The sequence below is a fragment of the Cyanistes caeruleus genome, chromosome 13, assembly GCF_971803275.1.
Source record: "Cyanistes caeruleus chromosome 13, bCyaCae1.hap1.1, whole genome shotgun sequence".
NCBI classification, from domain to species: domain Eukaryota; kingdom Metazoa; phylum Chordata; class Aves; order Passeriformes; family Paridae; genus Cyanistes; species Cyanistes caeruleus.
The window spans coordinates 11,374,258-11,396,811 of record NC_141713.1 but is presented as its reverse complement, the minus strand read 5'-3'; the positions used below and the strand labels follow the sequence as shown (position 1 = coordinate 11,396,811).

General features: G+C 37.8%; 1 long non-coding RNA gene across 16 annotated transcripts in view; it reads left to right on the top strand.

The window, feature by feature from the left end:
• LOC111934127 (uncharacterized) overlaps window positions 1-22,554 on the top strand; it is a 244,390-nt gene that overhangs the window by 121,709 nt on the left and 100,127 nt on the right. For 5 of the 16 annotated variants that reach the window (XR_015275607.1, XR_015275605.1, XR_015275611.1 and 2 more), the window contains one exon: window positions 2,789-2,929. The exons of 9 other annotated variants lie outside the window; for them this stretch is intronic. This is a non-coding gene — a long non-coding RNA (uncharacterized LOC111934127). Of the gene's footprint in view, window positions 1-2,788; window positions 2,930-8,217; window positions 8,329-22,554 lie in introns of all 16 variants that reach the window. 2 more of the 16 variants (XR_015275606.1, XR_015275599.1) reach the window with 1 other exon arrangement.

Below are 22,554 nucleotides of genomic sequence, written 5' to 3'. Positions count from 1 at the left end.
TTTTCTTAGCAGAAGCTGAAGAAAAGCACACATTATTTAACTGAACATTCAAGAGAGCTTGGTTGTGATCTTTTAAATGAGTTTTTTCATCAAAAGAATCTGAGTTACATCCTGCGAGCATGTTCCCCTAATAACTGAATAATGGTGCTGCTGTGATGGTCTCTGTTGATGGCTGAATCTATTTTGATGCTGTTCCCAAAGCCAGTACTGCTTTGGAACGTTCAGATAACATTTCCATGGCCAATTGACTTTATGCCATGATGCAGTATCAAGTTAAATAGGTTAATTATTTTCTTCTTTTATTGTTATTGCTTTACAACACGTACTTATCAGTATTTGAACAGAAGGGTATTAAAAGTCACAAATGCAGCTAGGAGCAGAAATATAGGTGGGAAAATAATGATCCTTCAGGAAGGTTTCTCTTGTTTTTAGTACTGACTGGTACTCCCAAATAGAGTTTATCTAAAAGTCATCTTTAATGCTGCTGACTCAATGACTGTCTATGTAGTTTGGTTGACATGCAGCAGCAGGATGACAGGGTTTCAAGTGACTCTTTCACTGGTTCTCAGAAATGGTTAGGGCAGTGTCAGTTCTTTTATATTCTTCAATCCACACTCTCTTTGCAAGTTACCTACCAGGTAATAATGGAGCCTTTCTCTGTCAAGGTCATTTTAACCTCCACAAATCAGGGTTGTGTACTTTCCAAGGTTACAGGACTCAGATTTTATATAGATCTCACAAGCCACTAATGCTGAAGTAGATTAATATTTTAGCTGCCATGGGAGATTATTCCCTATTCCTTAAATCTCTTTTATTCAAGCAGAATGACTGTGATTATGATCTTACTCAGCTGCTGGAAATTAGAAGGCATTATGAAGAAGTAAACAGGAATTAGGAACAGTTTATGAATTTTACAATATCAGTTTGATGTTAAAATAGTAAACCCCAAATGGGAATTATGCATGCTGTGCCTTTTGCAATGTATATGTATTTTCAAAATTATATGTAAGTTGAAATTAATGAATACTTAAAAAAAGGGATTTCTTTTTTTTTAAGTACAAGTAGAAGTTTGTCATTAAAATCTCTCTCTAAAATACATTGAGGTTTATCCATTCCAGTCTTGTCTATTGAACTTATTTTATATTCTATGAATAATAATCTCTGGAGTCATGTCTCTACTCACCTGCAGCACAGCTGAACTCCCAAAAAGTCTTCACTTTTCTCTGTAGTCCAATAAATATCTTATTAAGTTCATCCTCTCAGAGATGATGGATCTGGGTTTGGTTTCTGTCTTGAGCATCTGAAGAAAGGAACCTTTGTTAGGAAGAGTTTGGAAAAGGTGGTTACAAAAGGCCTGCCTGCCTAGTGGATTTGGCCCTACAGGGAAGCTGGATGGTGGATACCTAACCTATGAGTACTATTCTCATCCCTGGCATGGGAGAAGCTGTAGCCAGCTTTGTTTTGAGCAGCCTCAGGCTCTGTGTGCTTGCTCAGTGGCTGAAATGTAAAGGACTTTACTGGCAGGCACTAAAGTGAAGCAAGTGTGTCCCCAGGATGTAACCAGGGTATCAGGGAACAGAGTTCTGCCCTTGAACCTGAGCACTGGAGGTGAGAGTACACCGTGTCTCTCCTGTGAAATAATGTGATTGGCTGCTAGGGGAAAACGTGTCCAGGTTTGTAGTGCTTTGTCAGGCTTGGTGGGCATGACTGGCTGGGGTTATTTTCTGTAACTTGTCCTACTGCATCATATCTCAATGTGGTGCCTGAAAACACTGTTGTGCTGCCAGAAATATTTTTTTTTTCCTATATTCTGTGTGAACTTTTCTGGAAATATATTCTGTCAATCAGTAATTAACACATGAGAAATCTACTGCACACATCAGTGAGTGTACTTGTTGCTGTGTTCATTTCCCTGATTTAATGGGTCTGCCCCAAACCCCTGCATGATGGTTGAAGCTGCCTTTTGAGCAGCTTAGTATTAATCCTTAGTGGACTGGCTTTATGTTCAGTATGACCTTCTCTTGGATAAAATCAATCTGAGGTAGAGGAAAGGCACGTGGACAAACCACAGACCTTGGGAGAAGCCAAGGCATCATTGTGTGTGTTAAGCCATCATCTGATTTGCCATGAATCACCTTCTCCCTTTTCAGACAAAAAGTTATCTGAAGGGTAAGCCCATTCACTCTCTTTTTAATTTTGTATAATTAAATTTTTTTTTTGTAGCTTGAGAGCTTGTTCACAGGTCTGAAGTAATAAAAGGGTTTCACATCCATCATCAAGTAAATCTGGAGTTTCTTGTCCATATGTCCACACCAGCAAGTGCATATTGATTACTGATGGTTTAAAAATTACTCAAGCAAAAGAAATCACATGGTACTTATAAATAGAACCATTTCTAGAAACTGTTTACTCTCTCTTTTTGCAGAATACATACTGCATTGGGAATTCTGAGAAAAGTAAATGTGATCTGAACTGCATACTGGAAACTTGGACACAAACATAACCAAGAAGCAAAATAGTTAAAACGTAACACAAATGTCCTAGCCTGCTTCCATTTAAAAGGAAAATGTTTTATCTTCATTTTTGGGTACTACATTGTAGCTTTACTAACATTTTTCTGTATATAATTTAGTATATTTTCCTTGCCTAGAAAGATACTATGGCAGAATGTCTGATTGTTCATGAATTAGTGAAAAATACAGAGGCACAATTACGCATTTTGACATTAGCCACTTGCCCACTTGCTACATCCTAAATGATCTATATTTTGTCTTCATCCCATCTACAGGTAATCTGAAGTTTCTCACACATCATTCTTAATCTAAAAGGCAGAGAGACCTCCAGGTACTGGGTATCTGCCTTAGACAGCATCTTTCTTCTTGCCCTGAAATCCTTTTGATGCAAAGCAGCATCAGCATCGTAAGCTCAGGTGTGATTCGAACTGAGAGAAACTTTTGGTCTGATTGTTCTGAAATAGCATTCTGAACACAATAAATGGATTTGACAGGATATGAGCTCTGAAATGAAACTGGCAATTGAATTTATATCTTAAATATATATTGCTGAAATTTCTAATGGCACATCACTGTCTTGTGAGCCCGTGATGCAACAACTGAGACGTGGCTGGGTCTGTCTGTAAGTTGCTATGCTGAGTGTGCCTGTTTGGAATGAAGGGCTGTTTCATTTGGGGGCACTCCCTTAGTATTCTCAGCTTTGGTTTGGTTGGCATAAGACATTTTTCACTGTCATTCTCACAGTAAATGAAAAATGAAATTTTAGTTTCTTACTAATGTAGGTGTACTGAAGCATGATCTGGGGAGTAACTAGCAGTGGGTGGTAAGTTTGCACAGCTTCTAATTCTGCACAGAAGGGAGCCCCGACTGTCAACAAAATTTAGGAAAATAGTTCCTTTGCTGTTAAATTGCAATTTTTCATAAATTTGTTCTTTCAAGAGAAATGTAAAAGTAAAAAAAAAAAAAAAAAAAATTTTAGCTCAGTTCTTCATTAACTTGAGGGACACCATTGTAGAAGGTGATGAGTAGACTGCCAGTCTGAATGTAAAAGGGGCAGTTGCTAACTAAACTGGACATAAGTGCTAAAACCAAAAGTTCCAGAAATTATGTTGTTGGAATTTTGAAGAATAAAGTACATCAGAAGCTGAATGAATGAAACCCAAGAGTGGGGCCTTGACAACTAAGACAGTAATGAAAGAAATATGTGAGGAAAATATAAAAAATAGGAAAGAAAGCTTTATTAGAACATCCTGTTGGTTAAAAATATATATGGAAACTTGGTGTGATCACAACAGCAGAGTCTTTGGAACAGAGAGGGACAGGACAGCTGAGAGTGTCAGAGAACACTCTCAGGGAAGCTTTTGTAAGAATGTAGGAGAGATTGTGATGGGTATTTCATGCTTTTAACAAGGGTGAAAAGATCTTGAAACACTCATATAATGGGAATTGAATGAGGAATGAGAGGAAAATTTTACTTCCTGGGAACATTGTAGTGGAATATGTGCCCCATCAATTATCTAAGTGCTGATTAATTAGTTGTCACTTTTACCTCTGTACTGTGTTCTCTTTGATAGATGAAAGAGTACAGGACAACCTTTAGCCTTTATGCTAAGATGTTATATGCTTTTAAAGCAGAATTTGATAAACGCCTCAGCATCCTGTCTTTTTGGAAACCAACAACCAGAGCTGTAAAATCTTTATTAGCAGCAAAGCACTGGAGCAAGTCCTCTTAAATTCCTGCATCTCCACAAGATACCCATGATACTGCTTCCTTTTTTTTTTTTCCCTTTCCATTCCAGACCAGTAGGGATCTGTTCTTGATTGGCTACAGATAAAAGAATTAAACACTGTGCAGTTTGACCTCCCTCTGCAGGATGCTCTGACTTCCAGAACAGTACTTTCTTCTAGCTTGCACTTTAGACTGAGCAATGGAGAAGTATCCCTTCATCCTGCAGCTGGAACTGTGCTTTGGAAGTCTCCATGTGGTAGGAGAATGTGGTCTGACTGCTGGATTGCTCACACCTTTGGCCACCTGGATATGAGCAACACACAGAAACACAAACACCTTCTTAGCAGAGTGATCATTACTTTGAAGAACATTCCTTGCCATTAAGATTTACAAATTTAATGTTTCTTGGTGAAAAACTAAGAAAGAATTTTATATATATTTCTGTATAATCTTTCATGACAGTATTTGCATACAATGTTTTATGATTAACATTCAGATAGGAGATATGACGTCTGCATGAAATCTATATTTACAATAAATTTAAGATGTGCATCTCTGAATATTTCTGTGCATCAATTGGTATATTTTCTTCATGTATATTAGGGAGGATTTTCAGTTGTGTGATCAAAATTTGCTGAACTGTGGTTTATAGCAGACAATTAACAGCTGTTAAATAGGATTATTGCAGGCTGTTATCTTCACGTAGCATCAATTCAAATGCTAATTTTCACTCAATTTACTTCTCATAAGGCCACTCTACTGCCAGGTATGCTGTTCTTGTGGCGAATGACAAAATGTATCTGGAAACAGTGTAACCTGTATCAGCAGATTTCATGTCCTGGTTTGCAGCTCCTTGACACTAGTCAGAATTCAGGAGTGGAGTGTGATGACTGAGGAAGTGGAACAATCAGGCCTAGCTCAAAATAATTGTTAGAAAGCACCATTACCTAGGGGGTTTTTGTGATTATAAATACAATTTTGGTAATGAAAAAAAAATAATACTTTTCACGTTTTGATGGTTTTAGCTCTTGAAGAATGTCATGTGTCATTCTGTTCTGGGGGATGTGGTAGAAGGAGTCACCTTGGGGTGATGTGTTGTCTCTAAATGGTGGACATCTGATGAACTATGGTTTGAAATTCAAAATACACCTTTTTTTGAGCAAAGTTAGCTATCATTTCCTCCTGTCAACATTTTCCTCCTCTCGTCTTTCACATATGGCTTCACCCTAGATGCTTCCCTCTTACCCGGTTAACTTCAGGATGCAATAATTTTCTGAGCTTTGCTGTTGGGATGATGTTGTCATGGGAAGACAATAGTCTCCATCCTGACCTTTATCATCCATTTCCCCTGCCATCCTTTGCCTGGCAGTAGCAATTATACAAATTGATCCAAGGAGACAGGACAACGATACCTTGGAAAGGCATTTCTGGTGAGTTGGGTCCCTGCCTTGGGTCTCTGGGTAGCCACAACTCAGTCAACAAGAATGTGTGATGGTTAGACACTGGCATTGCTGTTTGGAGCTGTAGGGGCTCAGACTGGCCCCTCAGACTCAGCTGGAAAGCTTCATCCTTAAGTTCAGATCTGTCACTAAATCCTGTTTCATCTTCAGAGCTGGTGTGTGATCCCTTGGTACTCACACTGCAGCTTGGCGTTGGGTCTGTGGCTGCTCCTGCACAGGAGAGCCCCGTGTAATTGAAAGGAGACTTTGCTAGGTCTGAGCAGAAACACTGACCAGAAACAATTCCTATTCTTATCTTTAATGCTCATGAAAACAGTGAGATACTTCTACAGGTATTTCTGTTAGGTTTGAATTCTGTGCTCTTGTCTCTGTCATTTGGCAAATTTTTACATTTATGGGTTAGTTAATAGTTTCAAATGGTGCATGAGGAGAATTTTAATTACTCTCAGATTAGGAATGAAAAAAAGATAGATTGTATTATGCTTTCAGTTTTACTGTTGTCACACAATGTCTTTCATATTTAAACAAAAAATTGTATAAAGTAGTAAGTTTACTACTACTGCAGTGAAAGGGCATGCACTAAAACAGCATATATATTCCATTCAGTCTAATTATTTATCTGATCAGAAACTTGAAAGGTATATTCTATACCTTGCATATTCTATAGTTAAATTTTAGACATGGCTTTCCAACTAAATCCTTGACAATAGTGTATTAAAACTAATTTAATTTTTCAGAGTCTTGTAGAGCCCAGAGATTCAGAAACATACAGCAATAGTCTTTCATGTAATGCTTCCCAGATTCTTCCTAAGTTTTATTTAAGTGGTTTACAACAGGGGAAATTAAGAACCTATCCTGATAAAACAAGAATACAATTGGGATGAAGTATCACTGGAAAGTATCAGCCATCTCCAGTTAAAATAAAAATAAACAATCACTTCAGTATGACATTTTCTTCATCAAATAGGCAGCAATGTGTTGTTCTTAATTACATCCAGACTTGTAATGTAGGAAAACTAACGACTAAGGTTTTAGAATTGGTATTAATGTTCAGAAGGACTTATTAGGGTAATGATTTTAAAACCTTCTTGTTTTCATGTGGGTCAAAATTTATTGTGGTCTTCTGCCAGCCTGTCTTACACTTGTATTACAAATGTTACAGTGTTCATCCATTTTCAGGACAATGATAAAGTAGAACATACATTGTTTTGTGGGCTTTCAACAGTTAAGAACTGAAACGTAACACAGGATGATGAATGTGTGGCTGTCTGACTATTAACTACTATAAAAGGAATATACTCAATGAAGAATTTTGCAGAAATAAATTTTATTTTTCACTTGCTCTGCAGAGGAACAAGCAATTATGTTAAGTAAAAAATGTTCTTAAGTAATCTGTAGTTTAGAATACATAAATAATCATATGTTTTAGGATTGTGCCACTTGTTGGCTATAAGAGGTAGGTAAACCATTATTAAACTATCAATTTTCTGATAAATTAAGCCTGGTTTTCTATTCATGAAATATCCTAGCAGACTTAGAGTGTTCATAATGATTTGAAAACCACTTCCTTCCCTCTGTATTGATTGTAAGTATTTGCTTTATTTAGAAACTGTGTTTTGCTCATAACAAGTTATGATAAGAGTTATGTTAAAGCTCACTTATTTTCCTCTGCTGGCAGAAGACAGAAACCTTTTACACTAATGAGGAGCAAAATTATTACTACTGACATATAACCATATTCCTCTCAAAGATCCCCATTCCTATTTGAAATGCAAAATTAAAAATAGCTACTCCCCAATATCTTTGGAACCAAAACTGACATCTGCACTCCTGGCAAAACAAATACGTTAAGCTTCAGGTAGAGCTGAAAAAAAAAAGTTCAGAACTGACCAGAAGACTTGCAAAGTCTTGCTGTTAGCTCCATAGGGTTTATTATCTGAACTTTAGAGAAATCTTTGCAAGCAGAGCCTCTGAAGTGGCTCATGGCCTGATCAAGTGTGTCTAGGAGGTGACCAAAGTGCTGCAGAGACCTTTGGCAGAGGCTGTTTTTGGAGCAGTAGCATGTGGCACTTATCCCATCTTGACACATGCAAAAACAGCTGATTTGAAATTGTTTGCTCTTGTGCCTTTTTGAGTGAAATCTTGCCCACAGTTGCTTTTGGAGCTCAGTGCAAAACTCTAATGAAAAATTGAGAGTCTGGAGCCTGCCTTCAAAATATTGTGCATCGGTCCCCTTGACTCAGTAGCCTTTGAAACTCTCTCCTTTCTTAAAATGCAAATCAGAGTTTATTACTGGGGTAAGCAGATAAATTCTAGCAGCAAAGACTTGTAGAGAAAATACTGTGTGTTTTAGCATTACCAAAACCTCTAAAATCTTTGTGAACCAATGGAGAAATCAATAAATACAGCCCCACAAAGTTATAGCTGCCTCTTCAGTCTGCAAACTGAGACCTTTCGTTCAGACGAGTGATGGAGATGCAGTACAAAAAAGCTTATGCTCAGTCCTGCATTCCAGGGTGGCTGAGAGCTGGAGCTGTGCCACAGACAAACAGGTGGGAAGTGAGGGAGTCATCTTTTGATCTGCACTAATCAGAAGAGCTGCAATAGGACTGTGTCAGCATGAATTGTAAGTGTAATTAGAAATGTTACATTCTGTGTCTGCATTAGGGGGGTATGGCCCAGTGTGGAAATACCGACTGGAAATGTGCTGAGAGTACTGAGACACAGCGGAGGAACAAATCTGGCAGTGAGGGCATCAGGAAACCTACTTGAAATAGAATTCATCTTATTTTTTTGACCCATAAAATTAGGGGGAAAAAAAAAGTAACATCCAGGGGCATAATATGTAATTAATGGGAATGATTAGTGTTTTCAGAGCAGTGAAAGAGTGTTTCCATTACATGTTCATACAGATCTGGAAAAAGTCAGGATCATGTTACTGTAATATCAAAACAAGAAGTCAATCTTCATTAGAGACACTAAACAGAATCCTTGAAAGGATGCATATTGCGTGTTACAGTGATAGCTGGCAGAGCAGAGATTAAGGATGAAATTCCAACACAGCTGACTTTATTGTCAAAGCTCTCAGGGATTTCAAGGTGGCCGAGATTTCAGCCTGGATATTTCAAAGCATCCTGAAGAACATCTCAGACTTATCACTAAATTGATAGTGTTCATATATCCTGTTGGGGAAGGAAGGCCACAGCCACCATTGCTTTTATTTTCATTTATGTGATAAAAGTATGTATTGTATGGATGAGTAATTACTAAGATTAACCAATTTATCTTTGTTTCTTATACAAATATTTCTTTTTCTGTGCATGAGAGGGAGTGCAGAATTCAAAACAGGAGCAAAATTAAATAAAAAAGGGCAAGATTTGACTGCAATCATAGTAAAAACACACCGTAGTTTATGAGCAAAACATCTCTGTGCCAAGTTCTGGGCGATTTGTATTGATATTTATTAAAAAAGTGGGTATTGACCATTGGTATGGTAGTATAATATAACAATCATCATGTAATATACATATTCAGGCTCACGCTTATTTTGAAAACAGCCAATAAAAAATAATGGTGCAGTAAAAAAGTATTTTTTCTTGGTTAAAGAATTTTATAATAACAGTATTTGTTACAGGGTTTGTCTGGTTGTGTGGTGTTTGGGAATGCTGGATAATGTGGAGACATTTTGTTTAGGAAATTTTCCTTCTTTACCAGAAATTATTCTAAAAGCTAAACAACAGCCACCTACCCCCAACACATCTAGAAAATCTTACCAATATTCTTTATTTATAGCACCTATGGCTCTTGCTATGTATGTGTTGTGCATCAGTTTAGGGTCAGAAATGCAGAGTTCCTCCCTGGGGCTCTGGGATTTACCCGCAGGACTGGGGGGTGCTGAGCAGGCAGTGCCTGCTGCAGTGTCTATGGGTGCTGGGCTCACACCAGGGGTTTTGCTTGTCAGCACAGGAAGGTACCACCACAGAACCTCCAAAATTCTCTTTCTTCAGGTGTTTTTTAGAAGCTACTTAATGTAAACCAACAAGACTTTAAATCACTATAGCTTTTATAAATCACTCACAGAGGTGTCTGACCTCTGGACAGCCCTTTGATTGTTTTTTGAAAGATAATGCAGAAGCCAGGATGGAATTTGAACTCTGAACTATCATCTCATCAGAGTTTATTATTGTTATGATACACAGAGAAAGGAAATAATATTAGAAAACCAGGAATTGGAAACAAGAATGCACTGAAACATGTTAAGCATAATTTGTAAGTAGTATTGTGGGTTTTTCTCTTCCTTCTGGCTGTATTCACACCCGGTAAAGCAAATGCCATATGGGAGGATCAGCAGTGACTCACACGGCATTGTACAGAGCGGCTTTGCGAGTGCCAGATGATGTATTTGCTATTTATGTAGTCAACAGACAGTTCTAGGAAGCTTCTAAAGTGGTTCAGAGACAAAGAATGATTTGTCACTGACAATCAGTGTCTTATGTAGCAGCTTCAGAGCTGGGGCAAATGGACTAATCTCATTCATTCCTTTCTGAGTCTTAATAGTTTGTCTGGAGAGTATAAACTATTCTTACACAGTAAGACCTGAGAAAAATAACCCAAATGCTAGAATTACTTTCTTAGCGTTAAAAACAGGCAAGAAATTATCGTTAAGAGAGGCTGGAAGTTCAGATGTCAGCACAAAAATTCAAGCTTCAAATAAATTCAAAATTTGCAAAAATTTGTATTCAAATGTTATGATTTAAACCCACCTTCCACTATCTGAATAATTGCTCAAATAACCAAGAGCAGTCTAGAGTTTAATGCCTGTTAAAAGCATCTACAGAACCAGAAAAAAATAAATCAACAAAAAGCCCAAAACAAATTAAGCAAAGCCAAAATATTTATTTACATTTTTTTCAGTGAAGTAGAGATACATTTTTATGATGTCTACAGATTTTTAAAAATTCAATCTTTTCTTGAATTTAAAATGTTCAGATTTTCAGTACATGAAATTCTACTACAGTTGGTAATTTTTTCTATTTTGTCTAATTTTCATCTTCAATGCTTGAAAGAAATTCACTGCTTTTAGAGAAAGTTCGTCATTTTGCTGCCTGTCATTCTCACTTTTCAGAGATGATTTTGGGGTTTTTTTACTGTGCAAAAATTGCACAGTAAGGATAAAAGAGGTAAATTTTAATTTTTGGTGTGTTCACAGAACCCTTTTGGACAGATCTGGTGATCTCATTAATCTTCACTGGTTATTGCTTTTAAGTAGTAGAAAAACAAAAATTGTCCTTATGTCTTGGAGAAAAATCACCCTCAATTTTTTTTTGGCTGTCACTCTTGCTCTGGTAGGTGAATCAGCTTTTTGTGCTTTCACATGCTTGTATTTCAGTCTTTTCAGAGAGGTTTATGAGAAGCAGACTATGTGGTGAATAGTTGGCTGGTAAAAGAGAAGAGAAAGCCTTGCTTTAAGTCTTGATAACTTAGAAGTTTTCTGTCTCATAATAGTCCATGCCAAAGCATCAATACTTTGCAAGTAATACTGTGCTACAGACCTCTTCTGAAATGAAAAATTAATCTGAGGAAGATCAGTGTACTACTAACTGTGGGCCAAAATGTACCTGAAACCTAAAGATTCAGGTTTAAATTGACAGCTTATTAAAAAATATATTAGTAGAGGATGGAATGTCTTCTTTTTGAAATGTGGTGGTTGATTTTGGAAAACCTGAATGCATTTCAACTTTTGTGAAGAACTTTACAAATCTTGTGGTAGTGGAACTGATCTAAATTTCTTCAAAAATGACAACTCTGGTAGGGAAAAAAGAGAACAACTTTTATTATCATCTTAAACCTCTTCAGAAGTTTTCCCCAAAATAAAAAACCCTGACTGCTGAATGAAATTCATACGTGAAATTTTATACGTGAAATTGTTTCGCGTATAAAAGCCTGCAAGTTTCTTTGCTTCTTTAGGGTGATCTGATTTTTCTAATTCTGTGTGTTGAAGATGAGGATTCACCCTGAAGCCTCATAAAAGTAAAGTTCTCCCTTTTGTGTGCCCTTGCCCTTTATTAGACACTTGTTTATCTGTCTGAGGGTCACAGGTGAGTTCCTCAAGAGCGACTGAAAACTTTCAGTGATGTTTTTTCCCTTTGAGAAATCAATTATCCTCAAAGCTTCTTGAGATGCTGCCAGGTTCTGTCCAACTGGGAAAACTAATTTCCACAGCAAATTATGTGTCTGCTGATCTGCATTACATATTGGAAGAAGACTGCATGAGATTCTGCCCTTTAGGTGACTTGAACTTGTCTTTAATTTCTTGGGTTTTCTTCTTTTCCTGCAGTGTAATGATAGACCTTGCCTAAAATGATGAAATGCTGGTTCCTTGCCAAAAATTTAAAGTGACACGTGCATTTTCCAGTAGGAAAGTTGATATTAGCTCATTAGCATCTTTCCCAGCTGAAATGACACAGTGAGCCAATGTGAATCAAACGTTCCCCAGGGAGCTAATTTCCTCCCACTGATTGGAGAGTGATGAAAACAAAGAATAGGAGTCAGACTGCATCTAATTTCAAAAAGTGCCCGATTGGTGGGGAGAACATCTGAGATCAAAAGACCGTCATCCAAGTGTAATCCATACAGACCTGGCCTGTGAAAAACAGTGAAATCAGACATTATAACAATATTGCCATTCATTATTTTAATTCATCTAATGATTTCCCTTCCTCATGGCTTTTTCTTGCCCTCTACACAAAATCCATACTTGTTTTGTTTCATTTCTATTGATATTTGAATTGATGAGCACCTTTTTTGGCAGCTGCTTTGCAGCTGAGCTGACAACATCACTGTCACCAGTCACCACCACTGGGGTGTCTGGCTGACAAACACAGGGAGTGTCTTCACATTTCAGGTTCCTGAATAAAGCTCTTCCTCCTAAAGCCCAGACCCCTCTAGCATACAGCATTTTTGGTACATTTCCTCAGCTGCTCAAATGCCTCTAATATCAGAGGGGAAAAAAAATAATTAAAGACTAAAATTCAGCACAACAGATGCACAAATGAATGTTGGGATGAATATAGCACGGGCAGAAGTTAACCATCATCACTCCCCATTGCATTTTGTCTGTTCCATGTGCTGTGCACCTGTGGCTTGCAGACAATGGCTTTGATTGCACTATAGAAAACTGGCAGTCAAGTTAAAGCTGCTCCTACTTGTTGCTATGTCTTTGTTCTCTCCTGTGAGAACCCTGTAAGATTCTCTCCTGTATTTTTATTAGTATTATTTTTATATTACCTCTTTGTGGTCTTTTAATTATTATATTCATTCCCTTTGCTGCCACTTTTGAGATACTCTAAATGCAGTGAAGAGGAAAACCAGGGTTAAGTGAAGGCACTGTGGATTTCAGACTGAAGAAAACATGTATTTAGCAATCTGTGATGTACTAAAATACAGGGGCAGTGTTGTAATGACTTGAGTCCACTAGGCAGCAGAAATAAATTAAGAGCAGACTATCCCCTCCTCCAGATCCTATCAGCAAAATTAAGTGAACACCTGCACTGAATAAAATTGAGCTGAACCAGTGTGAATATCCAATTCTGGGCTTGATTTACTGCTCCAATACTACAGTTTTATGCTGGCATAAATTCCCTTTAATAGAGTTACATGGTTATGAATTGGGAGTAATGTGGTTGTGAATTAAGTAGTTCAGGTTCTTTCCTCTGATGTCAGGTCTTGTTTGCTTTGGAGTATCAATGCAGATGCCACTTTATGTTCTTTCTGATAGAACATAGAATTGGTATAGGTAGAACACAGAGAAGTATAGATGGCTGGCAGACGGCATAATCTATGAGAAAAGTTTTTTGTGAAATTTTCCATTGCTTTTTTTCACTAAATTCTCACACCCATAGAAGGCTTGTGTTAAAAGGGGGCTTTAAAGATCCTCCCATTCCAACCCCATGGGACAGACAGGGACACGATGCTTTGTTCCACAAGATTTTTCAGACTTGTAGTGGGGCTTAAGGTCTATGGGAAGCTGAGTTTCTCTAACAGCTCTTCACCAGAGGACTCAGGGGATCCACTGCACCAGAAAACACCACAGGCCTGATGGTTCCTGTGGAAAGGCTGGATTGGGCCTGTTGGCCACTGTGTCCTCATGCAGCCATTTGTACACAGTTCTCTTGTGGACCATGATCCAATAATCCAAAGGATTTTGCACAGAATTCAGTACAGAATGAAAGCCATCGAGCATGGAGAGTATATGGAGCACTGCACCCAAAGCTCCCATGCTCTTCCTCAGCTTTGCTGGGTTTGATGTGCTGGAGAGCCCAGGATACCTTGTAAGAGAGAAAAGCTCATCTTGGACTCATTGGCTTTGAGATGTTAAAGCAGCTTGGGCTAATTATTTTATAAGAATTATTTTGTCCATCCTAATGATGAATTGTGTAATTTTCCATGTTGTCATATCCAGCCTAGCCACTTGATCTATAGTACTCATCCTATTTTCCTATATTTTCTTCCCTATGATAGAGCTAAGTGTTTTTTTAAGGAGACAAGTTTTAAAAGTAGGGCAGTGAGAAAGATGCAAGCAGATATAGAAAGAGGCATGCAGCTGCAAGGAAAAATACTATTGGATAAATAAGCTGATACCCTCCTCCCCAGCCCCTTGTCTCCTAGGGCTTAGACTTTTTGAGGACTTCCATGGACTTCAGCAGACATTGGGTTAAGCCCTTAATCCTTTATTTTAAACTTGCATTCAGACAGAGGGTTATTTAGTTTTTTCAGGAAATTTGTATGGTTTTGATTTTCCTTTTTCCTTCCAAGTGCTGGGTAAATAGTTTCTTCTTTTCTGGATTATCAAGACTACCTTATCCTTATCCTCTCATAGAGTCATATGTTTATCTGTGATTTCTCTATTTATTATGAGTTGCGCTCTATCCTGGGCAATTTGTAGAAAGATAATACTTAGTTCAGAAAAAAACAGAAAATCCTAATTTCATTTTGTAGTGCACTCTTCTGCTATGGTTTGCATTCCAATTATTTTTTGTTTTTTAACTACCTGCTCTATTACTAATTTAAAAGTTCTCCAGCAATTTTTTTCTGTACTAGTCTAGGAAAAATTTTGCTAAACCATCCTGTCAGTAGCATTGAGCTTTTATTGATATTTCAGATTCTGGTAGACAGAATGATGCAATAATCAGTCTGCCATGTCTCAGTAATCTTCTATTCAGAATTCCACTTTTTCACACATACTCTGTGTGCAGGTTTCTGTCAGTGCCTGTCGAATCAGACACAATGAATTTTTAGGGTGGAAGATACCCTTCCAACAGATGTTACTTTTGTCCCTACATACCCAAATCTGTGTTCCATATTTGAAAGACATTGTAGTTCTTTCTTTGTTTATATAAAAAGTGCCTTGGTAAGATACATGTATAAGGGCTTGAAATTTTTCATGTGGAAAATTAAGTGTCAGATTGGCAAAAGTCAATTGAAAATTCAAACTTGAAGTAGAAATACCATTAGCTGGATAGAATATATAAGAAAGTAGCAAAAAATTATTTGACTTTTAATTTTTAATACTTTGAAACAAATTAAGATTCTGCTTGAAACAGATTTTATTTCAAATCTGGGCTTCAAAAAATAAAAATATATGAAAATTAAGAGTTACTTTCATTTTTTTTTACTTTATTGTGTGCACACAAAAATTTAAAATATTCCAAAAATTTTAATAATTATTTAGAATTGCTTTTGATCTTTTCAAACAGATTTTCTAAAAATAGTAGAACACCCTTAGATATTCCTGCTACTGATTAAGTTGGTATTAAAGGAATAAGGAATACAAGTATTGCACCCAGATTTGTGCAAAGCAGTGATTGAAAGTGTGGCAGAGTCATTGACCATGGTGTTAAGTCAGAAGCTTTTCTAAATACCACCACGTTACTCAAGTGGTAAATGTGAGCAGCAAATGATATGGAGGCAATCTGACTTCTAATGAATGAGTTTAATGGGGCAAATAAATAACTGGAATACAAGGTTTTGCTAGTCAGCCAGAGATGTTGGGAGCTGCAGAGACTGCACACTTTCAAAGACAGCTTTCATTTGTTCTGGGGGTCCACCAGTTGTTAGTTCCAGTTGCTGTGTGTATTTTTTCTTTATTTGAAGTTGGCTCTTCCATTTACTTCTGCATTTGCTTTGCATCCTCCAGCTGTTACAGTCCTTGCTTTTAGGCTTTTTTAAGGAGTCTTAAGTTAGGCAGTGGCAGCTGCTCACTCCTCAGTGGGGTTGTTTTGGCATCAGGGAGATTTCCTGAAGGAAGCTCTGGCTTTCCTTTCAAGCACTTTGGCCTGTATCTTTCAGCCTTTGACTCTTATGGCTGTACTAAGGAGGAGCAAAGGGGAAATTATTTCCAGAACCAAGCTGGGAAGTGTAGCAGGGAAGTGTGTGTCTGTGTGCCCAGACATGCCAGTATAACATGGCTCTGACTTTGTGTCCAGACATTTTGTTTGTCTGAGACTGAGTTTTAAAAGAAGTATTGGGCTGTGTTGGCTTTATAATTGTAATAGCCAAGCAAAACATAAAGCTCATAATCACACTAAAAAAAGAGTATAAAGCTCATAATCAAACTTCTGTTCTTGCCAACGTCAGTGTTTGTCTGAGTGCAGAATAGCAGGAAATAGTTATGGAGTTCCTTTTTTCATTAACAGAAATAATTGGGGTCATCTGTGTATCAGCAGTATTCTTTCATCTAGTGAATAATTATGTACAAGTGAATGTGAAATGACCCAATTCTTTAACACACGCTTCTCACATAGATGGTTACGTGTGCTGGCTCTGGGACTCAGGTAGCTGCTGATGGGATCTGCAGCAATCTGCCATAGAGATGGGAATTTGGGCATGAAATGGTACCCAAAATCAAGGTGTGATGTGTGAGCAGTGGCTGAAAGCTCAAATGGTGGGATTTTAGATGAGAAGTTGTAACAGAGCAGCTTTTGTTGCTACTTTTCATATGCTCTTTCTTGTCCATCACTGAAAGACCTTACTGCTGGAAGCTGTCAGTCCTGAACTCTTGCTAAGACACAGTTTACAGATAAACATTTTTTTTTCTCCTAAAGAAAGAAAAGTAGTGAACATAATGGAAATTTCGTCATTGTATAGCAAATACTTAGAGTTTTAATTTCAACAATGCTGATTTAATGAAAATTGGCTCCTGCTGCTGGGAACTTGTTAAGAGGCCCTCCTTCTTGACTGCAGGTGGGTTTTAACTTGCTGGTTTCAAAGCAGGCACTAATACAGACTGTCAATTTCTACTTAAAAGGAGATTGTTATCAACCCCCTTGATACTTACTGCCTGACAGCTAAACTTCTTCCTCAAAGAGGTTAGATATACATAACTAAGCAGTAAATGCCCCAATGACACATCACAGTGCTTTACAAAAAATGGCAAAGAGAAGGAAAGGCTTAATCTACGATATACTGAAAAATATTTCTTTGAGCTGCGTATTTTTGTTCCAGACAGAATGTCCAGGGAAGTGAACCAAGGAAATATCACGTAAGTTGCAATCTGCAGAAGGCAATGCCTTGGTTTGACATGGCTGGAAAAAATGCAGCTCTCAGCCTTGAAAATGTTGCTTTTACCTGACAAACACATCAGCAAAGTTGGGACATCGACTCCTGTTGTGATTTAACACCAACTAAGCCCCACACTCCTCCCCTCCCTCCTGTGGGATGAGGTAGAGAATTGGAATGGAAAGAATGAAAACTGGAATGGAAAGAATGAAAACCTTGTGGGTTGAGATAAAACCAGTTTTAATAGGTAAAGGAATAGCTACTCCCAGATGCAAAGGAAAACAAGAAATTCGCTCACCACTTCCCATGGGCAGTCAAGAGTTCAGCCATCCAGGGGAGCAGGGCCCCATCACACCTAATGGTGACACAGAAAGACAAACACTATCACTCTGAGCATCCACCCTTCCTCCTCCTTCCCCAGCTTTACACACCAAGTATGGCACCACATGGTCTGGGACATCCCCTGGGTCAGCTGGGATCAGCTGTCCTGCTTGGGTCCCTGCCCAGCTTCTTGTGCACCCCCAGCCTCCTCAGGGGTGGGGAGAGGAGCAGGAAAGGCCTTGGCTCTGTGCAATCTCTGTTCAGCAGGAGCTAAAACGTCCCTGTGACCTCAGCACTGTTCCCAGCACAAGTCCTCTATTAGATACTGGGGAGAAAAAAACCTCTACCCCAGCCAAAACTAGCACAGCCTCCATTAACAAAACTGCTTTATTTATTCTTATTAAGAAATGTTAACAGGTTTATGTGAATATTATGAGGCTATTAGAAGGTAAACTAAACAGGAAAAAACTAGATTCATTTATAGGGGACTCCAGCTTCATTCTCCATACATTTCTTTAAAAATGTAAGTGCATGACTTGAGGCAGTGTGCTAATCCAGTCAGTGCAGATAGGAGAGATATCCTGTTCTGTTTTAGACCTTGAAGTTATCTGATTCAGACTCCCTCTGTTGTCAGTGGAAAGATGTAAGATTTTGACATAACTCTTCTCTTCTAATAGCAGGATTATATTGGTAGGATTTTTTCACTCAACATTTACTAATTATAATGATAAACTTTATGTTAAATGTTGCTTCCTTGCCCTATGGAACATTAATGTTTGCTATGATTTTTAGATGATACCGTAGTACCAGAAATGAAAATAGTCTTTGGCTGATAGAGTTTTTATAGTATTTTAATAGTTCTGTAATGTCAGTGATGTCAAACCAGCGTTGTCTCCCAAGGTTCACTTGTTGGAACATTTTCAGCTGGGCATGTTGATCATGCCCAGTTCTGTACTTATGTGTGTTGTACATACCATGATATTCAGAGGCACAGCAAGAAACATCCCAGCTTTTCTTGCTTAGGATACTAACATGAGCTGAATCTTGCTGTTCACCTGCTAAGCCCTCCCCCCACCTCAGTTTCAATTTATAGTAAATTCATATAATTTAAGACCATATAGTGCCTTTGAAGAATGACTTTTAGCCTGCTTATTAAGTTAGAATCTAATTTTGTCTAAAATGGCATTTCACAATGTCATAGTATTCCTGAGAGACTCACATCTCAGTCTAATGTTTTACATTAATACCTATGTTTTTCATAATTGTAGAACACCATTCTGTGCACTTCTGGTGAAAGATCATAATTATATGGACATCCTCAATGAACATACTTTTTTCCAAAACCATGTGAGCCATCCTCATTGTCATCTACGTGGGATGGTTCCCTATGAGGTGCACATGCCCCCACCCCCCCACTTTCCAGTTTTGAGACAATACAGCAAAGATTCATTTGTTGTTCACACACTGTCTAATCCTTTCCAAACTGGCAGGAAAAAGAATGATTCTTTATTCCTTTTGAACCTTTTCTAATTCTGTGAGCTTTAACTTAATTTTGAAATGTGTAGATGGCTTTAAAATATTGCAAACCCATGTTCATCTAATCCCAGAACAAACAAGTTTAAAAAATTCATCTGCCTGCACTAATAGAATATAATCCCTAGAATATAAGTGTTGCTCTGCTTAGAAAATAGAGTGGGCATGTAACATCTCTAAACTAAGTTAGCTGTTCAGTACAAAACAACCTTTGCAATCTTGTAAGCTGTATGAAAATGAGAAATGCTGAACCAAGAGGAAATCTATGTTCACACATCATGTTGTTCCTAATCACATTTTTCTCAAATATGCATTGATGGCTTTTTGTATTTAAAGCTCCTACTGTTGTTTATTTTTCAATTTCTTCATTAATGCCAGATTCATGTGACATTAGGCAATAATTTGCTGAAATACTGACATATATTTTATTGCAAAATTGCAATCATGCTTGTCAATTATAAAACTGATTGCATTATATGTCCAAGTTACTTTTGCTTCATATAATTTGAAAGAAAAAGAGGGTGCCTAAATCTTCCTGCAGCAGAATAGTTGAAAAAAATATTTCAATTATTCATTAGTCACACCAAGATTAATAGCAGCCAGTAATTGACAAAACTCTGTAACAATGTGCAATTGCTCATTATTGCAAAGGATGCAATTCTGAAAAACCCATTATTTGATTAATAAAATTTATTTGTGTGTCTTGAATCGAAGTTAGCAAGTTTCTGCTCTGTTCCTCAAAGCTCTCACAATATGATAAAAATACTTTACTGTGTATGCTGGGAATGATGCAATCACTCCAAAGAGAGGATCATTGTCCAGGTCATTCCAAATGACTAATGTATAAGGTACATCATTGTGCATGATGTGTTAGAGAGAAAATCCAGTTTATAAAATATTTGAGGATATTTTCAGTTAATTTGTTCGAGAAGATTTACCCATTGTTCTAATTCTTTCAATCTTACTGTGCAAGGCTCACAGAGGTGAACATTGTAATGTGAATTTTCCAGATCAGCATGAACATTCCCAGTAAAAAGCTGGGAATCTTTACCCTGTGAGACTGAATTCCCCTGAAGGCACTGTCAAGGTTAGCTACAAGGCATCAGAGTTCTGGGCTCAGGTTTGAATGCTGTGTTTGTGTCAGGTCTCAGGCTATGGCCTTTTGGTTAGGTAGTGAGAGGAATGAGGCAGATTCTGCTGATAGAGGCAGCAGATGGGAAGGGGGGAAGAAAATGCTCCTGGGGGAAGCCAGCAGCAAATACAGTCCCTATTTAAATTTGCTGTATTCATGCAGTAGATTAGGCAAAGTTCAGAGAGCAACCCAGAGAAAATATTTGCAATGTAGAACACCAGGTAACATAGGTCAGAAGTGACCCTAGAGTTGTATGGCTCTAGAACAGTCCTGTGAAAAACTGAACCTTCATTTACTAGGAAAACCCTTTGTTGTAAGAGGCCTTGTTCCATTCTGATATGTGCCAGACCTAGAAAAGCAGCTGGAAGTGACTCAGGTGTCACCTTTCTTGGGCTCACCTATAGGTAATCCACAAACTGTATTTTAAATTGCAGTTCTGTCTCTCAGAGAAGAGGCAGAGGATAATGGGAGGGATAACTAAACCTTTCTTGAAGACTTACTGGGTAAGATATTTGGAGACATGGATGTTAATATGTTGAACTCAAAACCTGTGCCATTAATTCCTCTGTAGTGTTTAACATTACCCAGTGGTGTAGAAAGGGAAAACAGGCATTCTGGTAGGGATTTTGAATTGGAACTGGGACAGATCCTACTGGTTTGAGAAAATGTAATTGTTTATGGCTGTGATTTTTGTATTGTAACTAGATGTTCCTTCCCAACCCCACATGGGGTTTTTTAGAAATGATGGGTTTTGTAGTTACCAGCAGGAGAACACCTGAGATGGCTTGTACTGAATGTGGTCCTTTTCTCAGGAGATCGATCCACAAGATAAAGAATAAAAAGGGAAACAAAAAACTTGCAGCTGTACAGTTTTTGATGTGAAAGTTTTACAGAGAAACATTAGGAGAGGACTTTTGCTCAGTGTCTTGGGTCAGCTGCAGACAAGTATTTGGTTATGTCTTCCTAAAGACTCAAGAAGAAAGAGTTCTGAGTGAGTGGTTATTATACACATGTTTACACAGTGTGGAAATTATCCTTGCAGTCTCATCTTTCCTGCTGCTAGTTTGCTGTTGGCAAAGCAGATGTTTCTCACAGGGTATTTGCAAACAGCTTCTCCCAGAGACATTCCCAAGAGCATGTGGGTTGCTTGTACACCAATGTCTTTCTCCAGAAGTCCTTGGCTCCTTTTGTGACCCCAACTCTTGCACACCTTATTTGAAAGTTTCATTTCAAAACTGTCTGGTTTAATTATGATAATAAACTCTGCAACATGAGTTTCTCTATTTAAAACTATTGAAATTATTTCTTGAGATAGCTATATAGTAGTAATGTCTAGTAACTGGCAACATGAGTTTCACTAGAACACCAACAGAAAAATATTCACTATATATTAGGAGGAAGCTGCTTTGGTGCACCTAAAGTGATAGAAAACTGAGGGTATGTCATATAATTATATCAAGACACTACTATTAAAAGAGGGAAGTTAAAATTTAAATACAATTTCATGAAATGAAATGTATTCAAATTCTTAGGCTTTTGGGAAGTAGAGTAGGGCAGGATTTATCATTATCATCATCATCTAAACGAACAAAAATTGAAAGTTTCTCTGTGTACTGGGAATTGCAGATTTTAGCTAGCCTTTTAACAGGAGGTCTGGATCCTTTTCAAGTTTCATCACTTTTACAGCATCCTGTTTAATGTCCTGCTTTCCCTCTGTCCAAGATCAGGATAATATCTCAGTGTCTTGCTGGCACAGTGAGACATTTACTAGGATGGTGAGATATTTTACTAGGATAGTGAGCAATTAGGGGTGACAAATTAAGCTCTGCAAGCAGTTTGAGCATCTCACGTGAAAGCTCCTATTGAAATATGGGCATTGTTTTTTTCTGAACAGGGGGGATAGAGAACTGCTTGAATTTTGAAGCTCTTTAGCAAGGCAAACCAGTTCTTAACAGCACCTTTTCTATCAGCTACTTGTTAGAAAGCTTGGAACAATAGCCATATTATGGATTTTCTGTAGGAACCCTGACTTTAAGGGTGTATCATGCGATTTCAGCCTTCAGTTCTTGCTGTGTTCAGTCTCAGAAATAATGGCTTCTGTACTGTTTCCCTAAAGTCTGTATTAGAACAAAGTGTAATAACATCAGTGCTCAATTCAGAGGGTGGTAAGGCATCAGTGCCTGCAGCATTATTCACAGTATGAGCACTATATCTGGTGCTGACTGGCTCCTACTATATCACAAAGTGACAGCTAACTCGCTCGACTATGGTTGATCTGAAAAAGCTCTCTTGAGCAGAGTCCTACAGGAA